The following is an 18182-nucleotide window of genomic DNA, read 5'->3' on the forward strand; positions in this document are numbered from 1 at the left end:
CCGGACGGCAAAAACTTTTAATTGAAAAACGATTCCTTTTTTACATTTTGATGTAAGTGCACCTTTTTTTATCTCATTAAAATTTTTTGACTGTATTACACTATGGCGATTCCTCTTGTTTATGCATGTGCTGGGCAATGAGCGGTGTGGCCGTAGGAACATACCATCCACTTGAACAAAACGTTTAAAGAGATACATCCTCCATGCAGTCTATGTTCAGAGGGAGCGATTTATTTATGGCGATATCTGATCTCTGAGATGGGATCAGTATAGCTGGTAAGCATCAGTATTGTTGGTGGTGGAAAGCCTTTCTCTGCAACTTTGATGACACTTCTTTCCATTGGTGCGGTGTGATAAAACACGATGGAGATGATAAGCAGAATTTCTGTTGACTGGGAAATGGACTAATATTTGGATATTTATATATAGATTTTTTTGTCTGTATTTTGGACTTCACGTTTTAAACATTTTTTCTTTTTATATGTTTCACACATTGTTTTGATTCATTATAGCGCAGCTTTTTTGGAAAAATTGATATTTGTAATTGTGGGTATCTCACTTTAAGTTGCAGCTGTTTCTACTGTATTTATCATATTTATTCACTAATTTTTTTCGCATATAATTTTTTTCACTTTCAAATATTATTTTTTTAGTATTTGTATTTAGGAATAAGCGCTGTATTACATGGGTTTTATTTTGTTTAGATATATACTGTGGTGAGGGCACGCAGACAGCACGCACAATCTCCTACAACTGACTGCAAGCTCTATTTAAAAAGAGCAAGATAGCTAGCTATATAGGTGGATATAGCGGTGTATACTGCAGTCAGGGCACGCAGACAACACACACAATCTCCTACAAATGAATGCAAGCTCTATTTAAAAATAGCAAGATAGCTAGCTATATAGGTGGATATAGCGGTGTATACTGGGTTCAGGGCACACAGACAGCACGCACAATCTCCGACAACTGACTGCAAGCTCTATTTAAAAAGAGCAAGATAGCTAGCTATATAGGTGTATATATCGGTGTATACTGGGTTCAGGGCACGCAGACAGCACGCACAATCTCCTACAACTGACTGCAAGCTCTATTTAAAAAGAGCAAGATAGCTAATTATATAGGTGGATATAGTGGTGTATACTGGGTTCAGGGCACGCAGACAGTACGCAAAATCTCATACAACTGACTGCAAGCTCTATTTAAAAAGAGCAAGATAGCTAGCTATATAGGTGGATATAGCGGTGTATACTGGGTTCAGGGCACGCAGACAGCATGCACAATCTCCTACAACTGACTGAAAGCTCTATTTAAAAAGAGCAATATAGCTAGCTATATAGGTGGATATAGCGGTGTATATTGGGTTCAGGGCAAGCAGACAGTATGCAAAATCTCCTACAACTGACTGCAAGCTCTATTTAAAAAGAGCAATATAGCTAGCTATATATGTGTATATAACAGGGTATACTGTGGTCAGGGCACGCAGACAGCATGCACAATCTCCTACAACTGACTGCAAGCTCTATTTAAAAAGAGCAAGATAGCTAGCTATATAGGTGGATATAGCGGTGTATACTGGGTTCAGGGCACGCAGACAGCACACACAATCTCCTACAACTGACTGCAAGCTCTATTTAAAAAGAGCAAGATAGCTAATTATATAGGTGGATATAGCGATGTATACTGGGAGCAGGGCACGCAGACAGTACGCAAAATCTCCTACAACTGACTGCAAGCTCTATTAAAAAAGAGCAATATAGCTAGCTATATAGGTGTATATAACGGTGTATACTGTGGTCAGGACACGCAGACAGCATGCACAATCTCCTACAACTGACTGCAAGCTCTATTTAAAAAGAGCAAGATAGCTAACTATATATAGCTGGATATTGCAGTGTATACTGGGTTCAGGGCACGCAGACAGCACGCACAATCTCCTACAACTGACTGCAAGCTCTATTTAAAAAGAGCAAGATAGCTAGCTATATAGGTGGAGGTTTTTATTTTAAAAAAAACTGCTGCCAGTTGTATTTACAAAACAAAAACATAAATACTCATTCTTAAAAAGAAGAAAGGAAAACCAACTTAAACAGACTTAATAAAATAGAAAAGAAAACATGCTTTCTTCACCAGCTTAAAAGAAAAGTCACTTGGATTAGAACAGTTTATCTACAATAGCAACCTATCTATATACACTACACACCCTTTATAGACAGGAACGTAACAAAACCATCAGTGCCTACCATGCTTTTAAAATTAGCTTGCCCAAAAAACTAAATGTGAGGTACAGGACAGACAGACCCACCACCTAGGGAAAAAGAAGGGGGAGGATCGTCAAGGTGCCTGTTCTTTCTACTTCAAGATACCTCACCTTCACCAATTCCCGAAAGATATCACCCCCCACCTCATGCACGGGCAGGAACTTGCCCCTAGTGGACACTAAGCACCGCGCGTGCCAGGTGTAATAAAAGCAAACTGTACTAACTAAAAACAGTGACGATAACTCATGACCCCTCCGGACCCTGAAGTCGCCGTACACCTTCTCAGAATAGGTAAGGGCCCGGAGATGGGGATAGCCAATGGCATCCCCAACCTCCCCCAGAACCTCCAAGTTGAAAGGGCACTCAACCAAAAAGTGGTCCATGGTCTCCAGTGCCCCTCCACACTCGGGACGAGGACAGTCCCTGTCCTCAAGACTCCGGTACTTTAAGTTCGACCTCACATAGAGCCGTCCATGGAACGCCCTCCATGCAAGATCCCACAACTTGACAGGAATTCTCTTAGAATTCAGAAGGGCTAATCCCTCCCTGAGAACCCTGTCTGGACAATCCCTTAAGGCTAGTGGTCTCAAAAAGTCCAAGGTCATGACCCACTGGTACAGCTCGCGCCGACCCAACGAGCCCACCTCCAGGGCCGTTATCCTCCACCGCCTCAGTACCCTTAGGGCAGTTGGAACATAGGTGGGGAGGTACCCATGGGATCTCCATAGATCACCGGGGCGACCACCCCCCTCCCACCCACTCAGGAAAACCAGAAACCAGTTCTTACATGAGCGTTCCCACAGAGAGGGTTCGTCCTGAAAAATGGATTGTAGGTTGAACTTAAGAAACACCACGGTATAGAAAACCATGGGATTAATCATGTCCAACCCACCCTGCCTCCTCTGTCGGTACGTGACCTCCCTCTTTATCAGATTCAGCCTGTTTCCCCACAAAAGCAGAAAGAACAGACCGCAGAGCCGCGCATAGAGCGATCTTGGCAGAAGACAAACGTAGCTGACAAAGAGAAATTCGGGAAGCAAATAGGTTTTGACCAGGCTCACTTTGCTTTCCCTCAGTGACAGCTTCCAGCCTTTCCAGGCATTAACCTTTTGGGTGGCACTCACCAGCCTGCGCTCCCAGTTTAGTTTGGGATAGTCACCCTGGCCAAAAAGGATGCCCAGAATTCTAATTTCTGGCCGGGGCATGGGGAAGACGTACGGGAGGGCAAACTGCTCACCCTCCCTCCCCAACCAGAGAACTTCACTCTTAGTCCAGTTGACCAGCGAACCGGACGCCTCGGAGTAATCTCCAATCTGTGTTTCCACAAACTGGGCCTCCTTTCGGCTAGCCACTACTATCGAGACGTTGTCCGCATAGGCCACCACCCTTACCGCCTTATCCGGGCCACTGCAGGGCTCCGCCTGGACCCCCCTCAGGTGTCCGTAATCTAGCCTCCTTACGAAGGGGTCAACCGCAAAGACGTAGAGCAGGGGACTCAGCGGGCAGCCCTGCCTAACACCAGAGTCCACCGGAAAGGTAGGACCCACCCAACCATTGACAAGAGGGAAGCTTTCAGCCCCCCTGTACAAAACTCTGAGCCAATCGATGAATTGATGAACAGATCGATGAACAGACCGTATCTTCCCAAGAGAAGCCAGAGATACTCATGGTTCACCCGGTCAAAAGCTTTCGCCTGGTCTAATGCCAACAGATACCGCCCATCACCCGTTGCCCTGCACCTTTCCACAGCCTCCCGGACGTTGAAGACAGCACTAAAGGTGCTGCGGCCAGGAACCGTGCAGTGCTGGGAAGCAGACAGTAGCTTGCCCACGACTGCAGACATACGCACAAACAGAATCTTCGCCAGGATCTTTCTATCCGTAGAGAGAAGGGCGATAGGGCGCCAATTCTCCACCAGGGATGGATCTTTCCCCTTTGACAGAAGGATCAAGGCCGACCTTCTCATCGAGGGAAGAAGCAGGCCAGATGCCAAACACTTGCTGAACACCTCCCTCAGACAAGGAGCCAAGAGGCCCTTAAAGGTCCTGTAGAACTCCGCTGTGAACCCATCGGGTCCCGGCGACTTCTTTAGAGACAAAGAGTCTATGGCCTCTTCAACTGCGGCCACAGAGATCTCCTCTGTCAAAGAGCCAAGGGGGTCAGACCCCACCTCAAGTGGAGTCTCATCAAGAAATTTCTTGGCTCTTCCCAGGTCCAAAGGCTTCTTCTTCAAGAGGTCCGAAAAATGGGCTCTGACGATCCCTAGGATTCCCGGCCTGGACCTCGCCAAAGAACCCGAGGGATCCCTCAGTCCGTGTATGACCTTCCCACTCACCGCGTCACCACAGCTCTTGTAGGGGTCCGGGTTGGTGAACTTCCCGTAATCCCTCTCAAGAACCAGGGAGGCGAGACGGTGATACTGACACTCCTTCATCTGAAGCTTCAGACCTGAAATCTGGTCCTGAGGGCCACCATCAGAAACCAAGCGGTCAAGCCACCTGCACAACTTCTGGTAGGCCTGGTACCGGGAAGCTGCCCGACGACCAGAGACTTCACGGAAGAAGCCTTCTGACCTCTTCTTCACTACTTCCCACCATTCCTGGCGAGAGCAGCCGCTCTCAAGGAGCGAAGCTTGTTCCATAAAGAAGTCTTCATAGGCCGACCTGACTTCATTGTCCTCAAGTAGCGACCCATTTTGTCGCCACAGGCCCCTACCCTTCTGAGGGGTGTCCGCCACATTCAGAGTGACCGACACCATACAGTGATCGGAAAACTCGACCACATGCAGCACAGGAGCCGCAAAGGACGAGTCCCCCTTCAAAAAAAACCTATCTAAAATCTAGTCTACTCTTACTACTACCTCTGGAGTATGTGAAACCAGTGAGGTTGGGGAAGTGGTGAACGTGCACATCCACCAACCGGGCCTCCCTCACTATGCGATTCAAAAAGATACAATCATATCCCAGAGGGCCTGAAGGGCCTGCCCGGTCCTTTGACCTGGTGACTAGGTTAAAGTCACCACCAAAGACCACCTGCTGGGATGTAAACAGGTATGGTTTCAGCAGCGCAAGAAAGTCCTTCCTCCCTCTCCTTGACTGGGGACTAGGGATGAGCCGAACACCCCCCGGTTCGGTTCGCACCAGAACTTGCACGGAAATAACACCATTTAAAACTGCTTGCGGTTTTAATGTTATATCTGGTTCCTGCAATATGGTTGAAAATCATTGAGAAACATGGCATGGGTAGCCCTCCCTGCCCATTACCAGCCTATTTTGGTCTTGTACGCATATTAAGGGGAACCCCATACCCATATTAAAAAAAGGAAATGCGTGTGGCCCCCAGGCCCTATATACTCAGAACAGCAGTATACAGGCGGTGCAAACAAGACAGGGACTGTGTAGGTTTGTTGTGTTAAGTTGAATCTGTTTGTCATTTTCAATCGGTACATTTTTAAAGTGTAGCTCCAGTCAAAAAAACTATCTTTAAGCTTTTTGGAAAACATAGGGAAGGGTTATCACCCCTGTATAATTTGTTTTGTCGTCCATCTTTTTTCATCTCACTTGCTGCTGTCTCCTTGCGTTTGCAAGTAGGAGATGTTTGTAAGTTGGATGTTTGAAAGTAGGGGCCTGCCCTATATTATAGCGGTATGTACTGGGTACAGAGCACGCAGACAGCACGCACTATCTCCTAACACTACTGACTGCAAGCTCTATTATTAACCACTTGTTAGCCCAATGTTTGCATAAAGTGAAAGATGAAGTTATGCTGAGTAAATAGATATCAAACATGTCACTCTTCAAAATTGCACATGCCCGTGGAATGGCGCCAAATGTCGCTACTTAAAAAATCCCCATAGGCGACGCTTTAATTTTTTTTTTACTGGTTACATGTTTTGAGTTGCAGAGGAGGTCTAGGACTAGAATTATTGCTCTCGCTCTAACATTCTCAGCGATACCTCACATGTGTGGCACATGCGAGCACATGGGGACATGGGCGCTTTAATTTTTATTTTATTTTTTTATTGTTCATTTTACTTTATTTATTTTAGTTTGACATTTTTTCCCCCAAAAATATATTTTTGATCACTTTTATTCCTATTACAAGAAATGTAAACATCCCTTGTAATAGGAATATGGGGTGACAGGTCCTCTTTACAGTGAAATCTGGGGGGTCAATATGACCCCACATCTCACCTCTAGGCTGGGAAGCCTGAAATAAAAAATAAAAAAAAGATTCTGGCTTTGATCGTACTGGCGAGTTGGTAGAAGCACCGGAGGGCGGTGAGGGGTGGGGGGCGTCTATGGCTGGGTATTTCAGGGTATCACTGAGTATGGCTGGGTATCTCTGAGTATGGCTGGGTATGGCAATTTATGGCAGGGTATTACAGAGTATTGGCGGGGTATTGGCGGGGTACTACAGAGTAATAGCAGGGTACTGCAGAGTATTGGGGGGTACTACAGAGTAATGGCAGGGTACTGCAGAGTATTGGGGGTACTGCAGAGTAATGGGGGTTACTGCAGAGTAATGGGGGGTACTGCAGAGTAATGGCAGGGTACTGCACTGCAGAGTAATGGCAGGGTACTGCAGAGTATTGGGGGTACTGCAGAGTATTGGGGGTACTGCAGAGTAATGGTGGGTACTGCAGAGTAATGGCGGGTACTGCAGAGTATTGGGGGGTACTGCAGAGTAATGGGGGTTACTGCAGAGTAATGGGGGGTACTGCAGAGTAATGGCAGGGTACTGCAGAGTAATGGCAGGGTACTGCAGAGTATGCACTGGTATTGCAGAGTATTGGCAGGGAATTGAGGGGTTAAATTCGGTGAGCAGCGATGTGGGCACTGCAGATGCAGCCCACATCGCTGCTGACACCGATCTCTTTCCCCTCCGCTGTACCGATCGGTACAGAGAGGGGAGGGAGGAACAGGCGTCATAACATGACGCCGGTTTGTTTCCAAGTGATCACTCCGTCATTTGACGGAGCAATCACGTGGTAAACGGCCGCTATGAGCGCCCGTTTACCGTGATCCGTGATGCGACCCGGCGGTCACGGATGCTCTCGAGTGCGCACACCTCGGGGCACGCGAGAGCAGAATTCTGGGAGGCCGTTAATTAACGGCCTCTCAGAGTTAAACAACCCCCCTGAAGCCGTTAATCGGCAATGGGCAGTTGTTAAGTGGTTAAAGCTAGATCACTAGCTATATAGGTGAGGTGAATATAGTGGTGTATACTGCAGTCAGGGCACAGACAACAACCACTACACAGCAGCAAGATAGGAAATCAGCCAAAAACGATTGGTGTGTACTGTGTTGAAGGTACACAGAACACCCACTGCTTCAGATGCTAAGTAACACACTACACGAGGCCGCCTCAAAGGCGGCCTTATATAGTGTGGGGCATGCACTACACAGCCTGAGCTATGATTGGCCACAGGCAGGATGTCTGTGGCCAATCATGGCTCTCCTCGCTGCCGGCGCTGCGATTGGCCAAGCATGCGGGGTCACAGTGCATGCTTGGCCAATCATCGGGCAGCAATGCACTGCGCCAACGCAGTGCATTATGGTCCGCGCGCGTCACTCGAATTTTGACGCGAACGGCCAAAACGTTCGGAATTCGCCGAACGCACGAACAGCCAATGTTCGAGTCGAACGTACGTTCGACTCAAACACGAAGCTCATCCCTACTGGGGACCATAGAAATTTATGAGGTGGAGAAATTCCCCTCTCACGACTGCATCCACAATCAAACACCTACCGATTTCTAATTCAATCACTCGTCGACAAGCCACCGAACCGGTCTTAAAAAGGACTGCAACACCACTGCAAGGCTCAGCCGCAAGAGACCAGAGGGAGGGCCCATGTCTCCACTCCTTCTTTGCTAGGTGCATCTCTGCCACAGATGCCAGCCAGGTCTCTTGCAAAAACAAAATGTCGGCTTCAACGCGGCCGAGAAAATCAAAGGCTGAAAACCTAGCCGCCGCAGAACGCACACTTGCAACATTCATCGTCGCAAGGCGTATTGGAGCGGGTACCGTCATCCTTAGTGATTAAAGTTTACGTTCCTCTCTATATTACAAACCTAAGTTAATCCTCCTCGGAATCGGAGGATAGGACCCCAAAACGGTTCCAGAGGGCGAGCGAGGGTCCCCCACCCGCCCCCAGACTGGTGCTGGGTTGAGGGTCCTTGCCACCCTCCTTCCCCAGGCCGATCGGTACAGAGAGGGGAGGGAGGAACAGGCGTCATAACATGACGCCGGTTTGTTTCCAAGTGATCACTCCGTCATTTGACGGAGCAATCACGTGGTAAACGGCCGCTATGAGCGCCCGTTTACCGTGATCCGTGATGCGACCCGGCGGTCACGGATGCTCTCGAGTGCGCACACCTCGGGGCACGCGAGAGCAGAATTCTGGGAGGCCGTTAATTAACAGCCTCTCAGAGTTAAACAACCCCCCTGAAGCCGTTAATCGGCAATGGGCAGTTGTTAAGTGGTTAAAGCTAGATCACTAGCTATATAGGTGAGGTGAATATAGTGGTGTATACTGCAGTCAGGGCACAGACAACAACCACTACACAGCAGCAAGATAGGAAATCAGCCAAAAACGATTGGTGTGTACTGTGTTGAAGGTACACAGAACACCCACTGCTTCAGATGCTAAGTAACACACTACACGAGGCCGCCTCAAAGGCGGCCTTATATAGTGTGGGGCGTGCACTACACAGCCTGAGCTATGATTGGCCACAGGCAGGATGTCTGTGGCCAATCATGGCTCTCCTCGCTGCCGGCGCTGCGATTGGCCAAGCATGCGGGGTCACAGTGCATGCTTGGCCAATCATCGGGCAGCAATGCACTGCGCCAACGCAGTGCATTATGGTCCGCGCGCGCGTCACTCGAATTTTGACGCGAACGGCCAAAACGTTCGGAATTCGCCGAACGCACGAACAGCCAATGTTCGAGTCGAACGTACCTTCGACTCGAACACGAAGCTCATCCCTACTGGGGACCATAGAAATTTATGAGGTGGAGAAATTCCCCTCTCACGACTGCATCCACAATCAAACACCTACCGATTTCTAATTCAATCACTCGTCGACAAGCCACCGAACCGGTCTTAAAAAGGACTGCAACACCACTGCAAGGCTCAGCCGCAAGAGACCAGAGGGAGGGCCCATGTCTCCACTCCCTCTTTGCTAGGTGCATCTCTGCCACAGATGCCAGCCAGGTCTCTTGCAAAAACAAAATGTCGGCTTCAACGCGGCCGAGAAAATCAAAGGCTGAAAACCTAGCCGCCGCAGAACGCACACTTGCAACATTCATCGTCGCAAGGCGTATTGGAGCGGGTACCGTCATCCTTAGTGATTAAAGTTTACGTTCCTCTCTATATTACAAACCTAAGTTAATCCTCCTCGGAATCGGAGGATAGGACCCCAAAACGGTTCCAGAGGGCGAGCGAGGGTCCCCCACCCGCCCCCAGACTGGTGCTGGGTTGAGGGTCCTTGCCACCCTCCTTCCCCAGGCCCTTCCTCTTCCGTTTTTTGTTTTTTTCTTAACCCAGCCCGACTTGGGGGGCTCTCTCCCACTCTCGCCGTCCGACCTCTCACTAGACACCTCCTTGGGGCGCTTATTCACCCCTTTACCCACCTCAGAGGTGTCCATTGGGATACCACCCTCCAGGTCAACCCGCCGACCACCCACCACCTCCGTGGAGGCGGGAGGAGGCATGAGAAGGGCCGCTGGATCCGGAGGCGGACATGGTACATCTGGGGGGGGGAGAGGCGGACGGGGAAGGAGAAAAAGGGGAGGAAAGGGAAGGTGGCGGGGGATGGGAAGGGGAGGCAGGGAGAGGGGAAACAAGGGGGAGGGAGGGGAAGGGGCGGGAACTGGGGGAGGGAGGGGAAGGGGCGGGAACTGGGGGAGGGGGAGGATGATTCTTAACAGAGGGCTTTTTTGGTTTAGCCTGAACCTCTGCTGGATTTCCTACCGTCGCCCCATCGGGCACAGAACCGGACGGGGCCGGGGAACCTGCTGACATACCCACCCCTGCAGTACCCGCCCCCTGCTCACGCCTGGGGGGTCTGACCCTTTGAGGGAAGGGGGCACCCTCATTCTGTGACCCAGAAGGATTGGGGCCCCCACTTTGTCTAGGGACCCGCCCACCCTCCGGGCCTGGAGCACTCTCCTCAGCCTGGCACCCCCTAAAAGCTTTGGGGTAGCGGCTGAAGGGGTGCCCCATTTCACCACAGAGGTTGCAGACTATAAGTCTGCAACCCTCAGGTGAATGGCCGAAACCATTACACCTCATGCAGCGAGGCATAGTGCAGTCCGCGCTAAGGTGCGTGGGACTGCCACATTTGAAACAGCGACGGGGCTGGCCAGGGTAGAAGACCAGGATCCGGTCTCTCCCTCTAAACGCACTCCCGGGTACATGCGCCACGGTGTTGTTGTGGCGCTTGAGCCGGATCCTGACCAACCAAGCACCTGTCCAGACCCCGCGCTCGTCCAAATTCTTCCTCAACCCTGTCTGGAGCTGCCCATACCGCGCCAGCCAGGTTGCGATGTCCTCAGGAGGAAGGGACTCCTTTCTAACCAAGACGGTCACGTTCTTTATCTCCTCCTGCCTCGAAAGAGGTACTACACGGAAACTTTTCCACGGATCTGACTTCCTGACGATCTCGTAAAGGGTCAGGAAAAGTTCCATAGAGACCACGGAGACAAAGCTCACATCGAACTCCTTGCTGTTCGCAGGATGTATGACCGCGAACAAGTCAGAAACCTTGAAGCGTAATCCCAGCAGGTAGTCAATTACTTGACCCCTACTGGGACACGCGGCCGTCCCCTCCCACCTGAGCTGCACCACATTCCGCCTGCGCCTCTCCGGACCCCCCGTACCCCTTGACCAAGCCTGTGCCCCCTGGAGCTGTTCCTCAGGGGGGGCCCTGAAGTTCTGGGCACCAAACTGGCCATACAGGGGGCCCAGAGGAACAGAGGAACCTGCCACCTGGGCAAATGAGCGCCCAGCTTTCAGGGCACCTAAGAGGTTTGCCTCTTCCTGCGTGCCCAAGATGGGATTCGGGACTGTGGGGGAAGGGTCAGACCCCCACTGAGATGGGCCCATGGGTTCTGACGGAGTAGAACACATCCCCCCACTCCCACCCTCTATCCCTCCCCCAACAGGTGCCTTGCCTTGCCTTGCTCCCAACCACCTCTGCAGATGGAGACGTAGCCACAGCCCCCACAGCGGCGGGGGCCTGAGAGGAAGCCACTTCCATTCCCCGTGCCATATCCTGCTCCTGCCGCTGGGACCCCTCCAGTTCCCTGATGAAGTCCAAGGCCGGCCATTCTCCCCTTAGTTCCCCCATAGGGGACTCCCCCCAACTTGTCTGTCCACCGGGTAAAGCTCCACTGGAGGATTCCGGGGTACCCAAGGCAGTAGCCACCAGAGGAGCCCCCGAGACCCCCAAAGCTCCTACCTGACCCAGAGGAGCAGGAGACTTGGTCACCGAGGCCCGGGGTGTCCCCACCTCCTCAGTACATTCTTTCACAACCTCCGGGGTCACCGCAAGTGGTACTTCCGGTTCACGGAGGTCACTTCCGGCCGCACCTCTGGAAACAGGAAGTGACACATCCACCCTCCCTGGTGTTTGCAGAGGATGTTTGTCCAAGGTGTTTTTTCTGAACACAGTCCGCACTTGCCGGCACCTCCCCCTCACTACATGCAGCCACGGCGGGGGCCACCATTACGGCCGGCACCCCTCGCACTGTCTCAGATGCTGCGGGTTCGACACTGGGGGGGCCCGCACAGCATGGCCCCTAGCAAGGACCACCACCAGCTTCCTTCCATGCTGTTTCATCCGACTTGCCTCTCCCCCGGAGCTTCCCTGTGCATCATGGGGTTCCCTACATGGATCTATCTGCTCCACAGCCTCTGGCTGAGCAGGTGAAACAACAGGGATCCGGGGACCCTCCGCACTTACGGCTCCGGGGCGCTGATCTTCTTCACCCATCGAGACTACTTCCTCCACCGGGGTTCGCAGCTTCTCCTCCATTTCCAGCAACACTTTCTGGTAAGAGCCTTTTCTCCTGGCTGTCTGGGATCCCTCCTGGCTTGCTCTCAGGAGCTCTTTTTTCACTTCGGAGAGGAAGCCCCTCTCACCAACTCCGCGTTCGCAGAGACCACCCAGCAGCCACCACAGGTCTCTGCACTCATGTTTCAGGCCTTCAATGGCCTCCCGGTACTCTCCCCTTCTGCTACTGGCTGAGCGGTCTCTGCGATTCCGCAGGTCCGCCAGCCTCTCTGACTTCAGTACATAGGCCACCGTGGCCTTCTGTACAAGGACTTTGATCCTTGTCCGGCGCTTCTGCATCCTCCTGGGGTCCTCTCCCGGCTGGGCCCGGGTCCAGTCCAGCAGCTCAAACTGCGTTTGCAGGAACAGTCTTTCTTCCCTGGAGAGGTCTTTCGCTCCAGGGGGATGAACCACGGTCCCAGGCCGGGAAGAGGGCCCCGGACCTGGGCTGGCTGAGGCCATCAGCTCCCTCTCCTCCTCCACCACTCTGGAAGCTCTCACAGATCAGAGCACGCAGCCAGCACACACAATCTCCGACAACTGACTGCAAGCTCTATTTAAAAAGAGCAAGATAGCTAGCTATATAGGTGGATATAGCGGTGTATACTGGGTTCAGGGCACGCAGACAGCACGCACAATCTCCGACAACTGACTGCAAGCTCTATTTAAAAAGAGCAAGATAGCTAGCTATATAGGTGGATATAGCCGGTGTATACTGGGTTCAGGGCACGCAGACAGCACGCACAATCTCCTACAACTGACTACAAGCTCTATTTAAAAAGAGCAAGATAGCTAGCTATATAGGTGGATATAGCGGTGTATACTGTGGTCAGGGCACGCAGACAGCACGCACAATCTCCTACAACTGACTACAAGCTCTATTTAAAAAGAGCAAGATAGCTAGCTATATAGGTGGATATTTTTTATTTTAGTAAACTGCTACCGAATTAAAAGCTTAACATAACAAAACAAATATCAGTTTACATTCACTTTACAAAACAACTAACAACAATAAACTATACAGTCAAAAAGGAGAAAAAACAATATTTACATGTCAATTTCCCCCTCCTCTTCCCCAGAAGAAAAATTTATAAGCAGAGCATCACCTCTACTGCTAGGCCCTGCTGGTGGCCCAGAATCCACCTCAGGTGGCGGGGCCTTCTTTTTCTTCTTCTTCCCCTGCTTTTTCCTAATTGTGACCCAAGCCACTTCATCCTCTTCATCCGATACCTCTTTTGGGCGTTTCTGAGCCCCCTTAACCGAGACTTCCATCTCCTCCTCCCCAGACCTATCATCCCCAGCCGAAGACTCGGACGAGGAGACAGTGACCAGACGCCTGCCCGGCCTACATCTCCGAGGAAGGGGAGTGGGAACAGAAACTTGGGGACTAGAACCCTGTGCCCCCCCCCCACCCGGAAGGGGAGGCCCAACTTCCTCCGCCTGACTAATATCTGGACCTGACACCTGAGTTTCAGTGACAGGGGCCTGGGTAGCCTCTGCAGGCCGTGTCCCCTTCTCTCTTTGAGGGGCCCTACTTGCCCTTTGGGTTCGAGGCGCACCCTGTGGCTCCGCTGCAGGAGCACTATCCTGCCTTTCCCTTTCAGAACTCTGCTCAGCAGGAGGAGGTACACCATCCCTACCTGGCCCACCACCCGCCGCAGCTTCACCCCTGTAGGCCCTGGGGCATCTGCTAAAGGGATGCCCCATTTGACCACAAAGGTTACAGCAGATCAACCCACACGTGTCACCTGAGTGTCCAAACCTATTACACTTAGTGCAGCGCACAACTGTGCAATCTGCACTCATGTGGGTTGGGCACCCACACCTAAAACACCTACGGGGCTGGCCTGGGTAGAACACCAGGATTCTATCCCGTCCCAGGAAAGCACTCCCTGGGACATGCGCAACCGTGTTGCCAGATCTTTTCAAGCGAATCCTGGTATTCCATGCTCCAGTCCATACCCCACGCTCGTCTAAGCATTTATTTAGAGGACACTGCAACTGGCCGTGTCTTCCCAGCCAAGTTGCTATGTCCTCTGGGGGCAGGCTCTCGTTCCTCACTAACACCGTCAGGTTTTTGATCTCCTCCTGCCTACTCAGAGGGATCAGACGGAATCCTTTCCAGGGATCAGCCCCTTTAACCAACCCAAAAGCAGTTATAAAACGCTCCATGGTCACAGCATTGGTGAAACTGACATCAAAGTCAGGGGAGCCAGCTGGGTGGATTACAGCAAATAGCTCAGCCACCCTGAACCCCAACGCCAGGACCATGTCGACCACCTGACCCCTCGTGGGGCACTGACCTTCACCTTCCCACCTCAGCTGGACTACGTTCCTACGCTTGCGCTCCGGACCACCTGTCCCCCTAGACCAAGTATTGGCCCCAGGGGTCTGACCAGTCGGGGGTACCCGAAAATTACTGGCCCCAAACTGGTGGTACAGGTGGTCCAGAGGCACACTAGACCCAGCCACATTGGCGTAGGAACGCCTCTCACCAAGTGCCGTCAGCAACCTTACCTCCGGTGTCCCCCTTAGCACGGGCCCCGGAGGAGGAGCCTCTGCCACAGACACTGAGGGTACAACATGAGGAGCAGCCCCCCCACTCCCAGCATGAGAAGTCACATTCCCCACATTGTTTACCCCAGCCTGAACCTTAGGACAAGTCTCATCCTCAGAGCTGTAAAGCAAGGCTTCCAAAGCTTCCTGCCATTCTACCTCCATATGGGCCCCGCAGGAATCCACCAACACCTGGCCCTGTTCCTGCTGGGATCCCTCTAAGCCACGAATATATGCCATTGCGGGGTTCTCCCCATCCAACTCACCCATTGGGCAGTCACCCCAGGCACTTGTAACTTGACCTGGCTCTACATTATTTGATATTACAATGCAAGTATTTTCATTGGTATTTCCCTGACCGGAAGGAGGGCCCGAAATCGTAGTAGTCACCGGCTGGATGTGTCCTTCGCGGCCTACTTCCGGTTCCGCCATCGTCACTTCCGGTCGTGGGCCAACCCCGCCGGAAGCCAACCCGCGCACCGGAAGTGCGTCATCCCCTTCTGTTACATTACCATTGGCCTCTCGACCTGAAGCACCGCCCCTCCTCCCGCGGGAGGACGGCGTTTTTTTGCTCACGGCCGCCATTGCTGAGTCAATAGATGCCATGCCGCCGGCTGATACTATACCGCTCCCCACAGCGGCAGCCAAGCTGGCCAGACTCTTCCCATCCTCCTCACACACCCCGGCTCCCTTACCCTGAGACCGACTTGCGGCAGTGGCGGCCGACAACGCAACTGACGGCGCGCCCTGCTTGCAACTGTCGGCTGGGATCATTGGGGACTGTGTTGGTAAGTCCATTTTCTCTAGCCTAGCCAGCTGAACCACTGGAATCTTCTTCTCCTTGGTATTTTTCTTCTCTTTATTGTCTCTTTGTTGCTTCCTTCTTACATCATTGGGGTCTAACCTGCCTTCATGGGACACAGCCTCGTTCATAGGCTGGCAACCCTTAGGCTTACCTGACCCCTCTGTAAAATTACTGGAGTCAGCAGTTTTGTCTTTAGAGACACTTTTCACTTTTCCAGGTTTCTCTGTACCTTTATTCACTGGAACTGTCTCTTTGCAGGTCAATGGCTTTCCCTCACCCACAGTCTTTCTCACTGGTTTCTCACCATCTATCTTTCCTTCCACCACTTTTTCTGTCTCTTCACGGGTGGCCACCTCAGAGGGACCCGCCATTTCCTCCTCTTGCGTTGTGTTCGAGGCTGGATACAGTCTACGGCGTCTCCCCGCCTGGGTCCCCTCGTCACACGCAATTCTCATCGCTTTGTCTACATTAGATAGAAAGTCTTTCTCACCAGAAGCACTGTCAATCAGGTTGGATAACAGCTCACCCAACATGCCGCACTGCTTCTTCAATCCGTCTATCACCGTCTTATACTCTTGTCTCTTTACAACACCCGATCTGTCTCTCCGGTTCCTTAGCTCCGCCAGGACCTTCATTTTCTCGCAGTAGCTGCGGGAAGCCTTCACAATTAAGCTTTTAGCTTTCTTTCTTCTGTCTGCAGATTTCTCTGCATCCTCTCCTGGCTGTCTCAGAGACCAATCTGCAAGATCCAGCTGGTTCTCCAAAAACAACCTCTCCTCCTTGACGAGCTCCAGGAGCTTAGGGGCTCCACGTCCTTCATTAGGCTGAGAAACAGGCACCTGGCCTGGGCTGACTGAAGTCATCAGCTCCCTCTCTTTCTCCACCACTCTGGAAGTCCTCAGAGATCAGAGCACGCAGCCAGCACACACAAGCTCCTACCACTGACTGCAAGCTCTATTTAAAAAGAGCAAGATAGCTAGCTATATAGGTGGATATAGCGGTGTATACTGTGGTCAGGGCACGCAGACAGCACGCACAATCTCCTACAACTGACTACAAGCTCTATTTAAAAAGAGCAAGATAGCTAGCTATATAGGTGGATATAGCGGTGTATACTGTGGTCAGGGCACGCAGACAGCACGCACAATCTCCTACAACTACAAGCTCCATTTAAACAGAGCAAGATAGCTAGCTATATAGGTGGAGGTTATTATAAAAAAAAAAACTGCTGCCAGTTGTATTTACAAAACAAAGACATAAATACTCATTCTTGAAAAGAAGAAAGGAAAACCAACTTAAACAGACTTAATAAAATAGAAAAGAAAACATGCTTTCTTCACAAGCTTAAAAGAAAAGTCACTCGGATTAGAACAGTTTATCTACAATAGCAACCTATCTATATACACTACACACCCTTTATAGACAGGAACCTAACAAAACCATCAGTGCCTACCATGCTTTTAAAATTAGATTGCCCAAAAAACTAAACGTGAGGGACAGGACAGACAGACCCATCACCTAGGGAAAAAGAAGGGGGAGGATCATCAAGGTGGCCGGAAAGAAAAGCCATTTCACAATCTGGCACACCTTTCCCTGCCCGTTCTTTTTCCTTCAAGATAACTCACCTTCACCAATTCCCGAAAGATATCACCCGCCACCTCATGTACGGGCAGGAACTTGCCTCTAGTGGACACTAAGCACCGCGCGTGCCAGGTGTAATAAAGGCAAACTGTACTAACTAAAAACAGTGACGATAACCCATGACCCCTCCGGACCCTGAAGTCACCGTACACCTTCTCAGAATAGGTAAGGGTCTGGAGACGGGGATAGCCAATGGCATCCCCAACCTCCTAGTTGAAAGGGCACTCAACCAAAAAGTGGTCCATGGTCTCCAGTGCCCCTCCACACTCGGGACGAGGACAGCCCCTGTCCTCAAGACTCCGGTACTTTAAGTTCGACCTCACATAGAGCCGTCCATGGAACGCCCTCCATGCAAGATCCCACAACTTGACAGGAATTCTCTTAGAATTCAGAAGGGCTAATCCCTCCCTGAGAACCCTGTCCGGACAATCCCTTAAGGCAAGTGGTCTCAAAAAGTCCAAGGTCATGACCCGCTGGTACAGCTCGCGCCGAGCCAACGAGCCCACCTCCAGGGCCGTTATCCTCCACCGCCTCAGGGTGGCACTCACCAGCCTGCGCTCCCAGTTTAATTTGGGATAGTCACCCTGGCCAAAAAGGATGCCCAGAATTCTAATTTCTGGCCGGGGCATGGGGAAGACGTACGGGAGGGCAAACTGCTCACCCTCCCTCCCCAACCAGAGAACTTCACTCTTAGTCCAGTTGACCAGCGAACCGGACGCCTCGGAGTAATCTCCAATCTGTGTTTCCACAAACTGGGCCTCCTTTCGGCTAGCCACTACTATCGAGACGTCGTCCGCATAGGCCACCACCCTTACCGCCTTATCCGGGCCACTGCAGGGCTCTGCCTGGACCCCCCTCAG

Source organism: Lithobates pipiens, unplaced genomic scaffold (genome assembly GCF_037356315.1).
Source record: "Lithobates pipiens isolate NorthernLeopardFrog02 unplaced genomic scaffold, aLitPip1_a1.2 Scaffold_13, whole genome shotgun sequence".
Taxonomy (NCBI): Eukaryota; Metazoa; Chordata; class Amphibia; order Anura; family Ranidae; genus Lithobates; species Lithobates pipiens.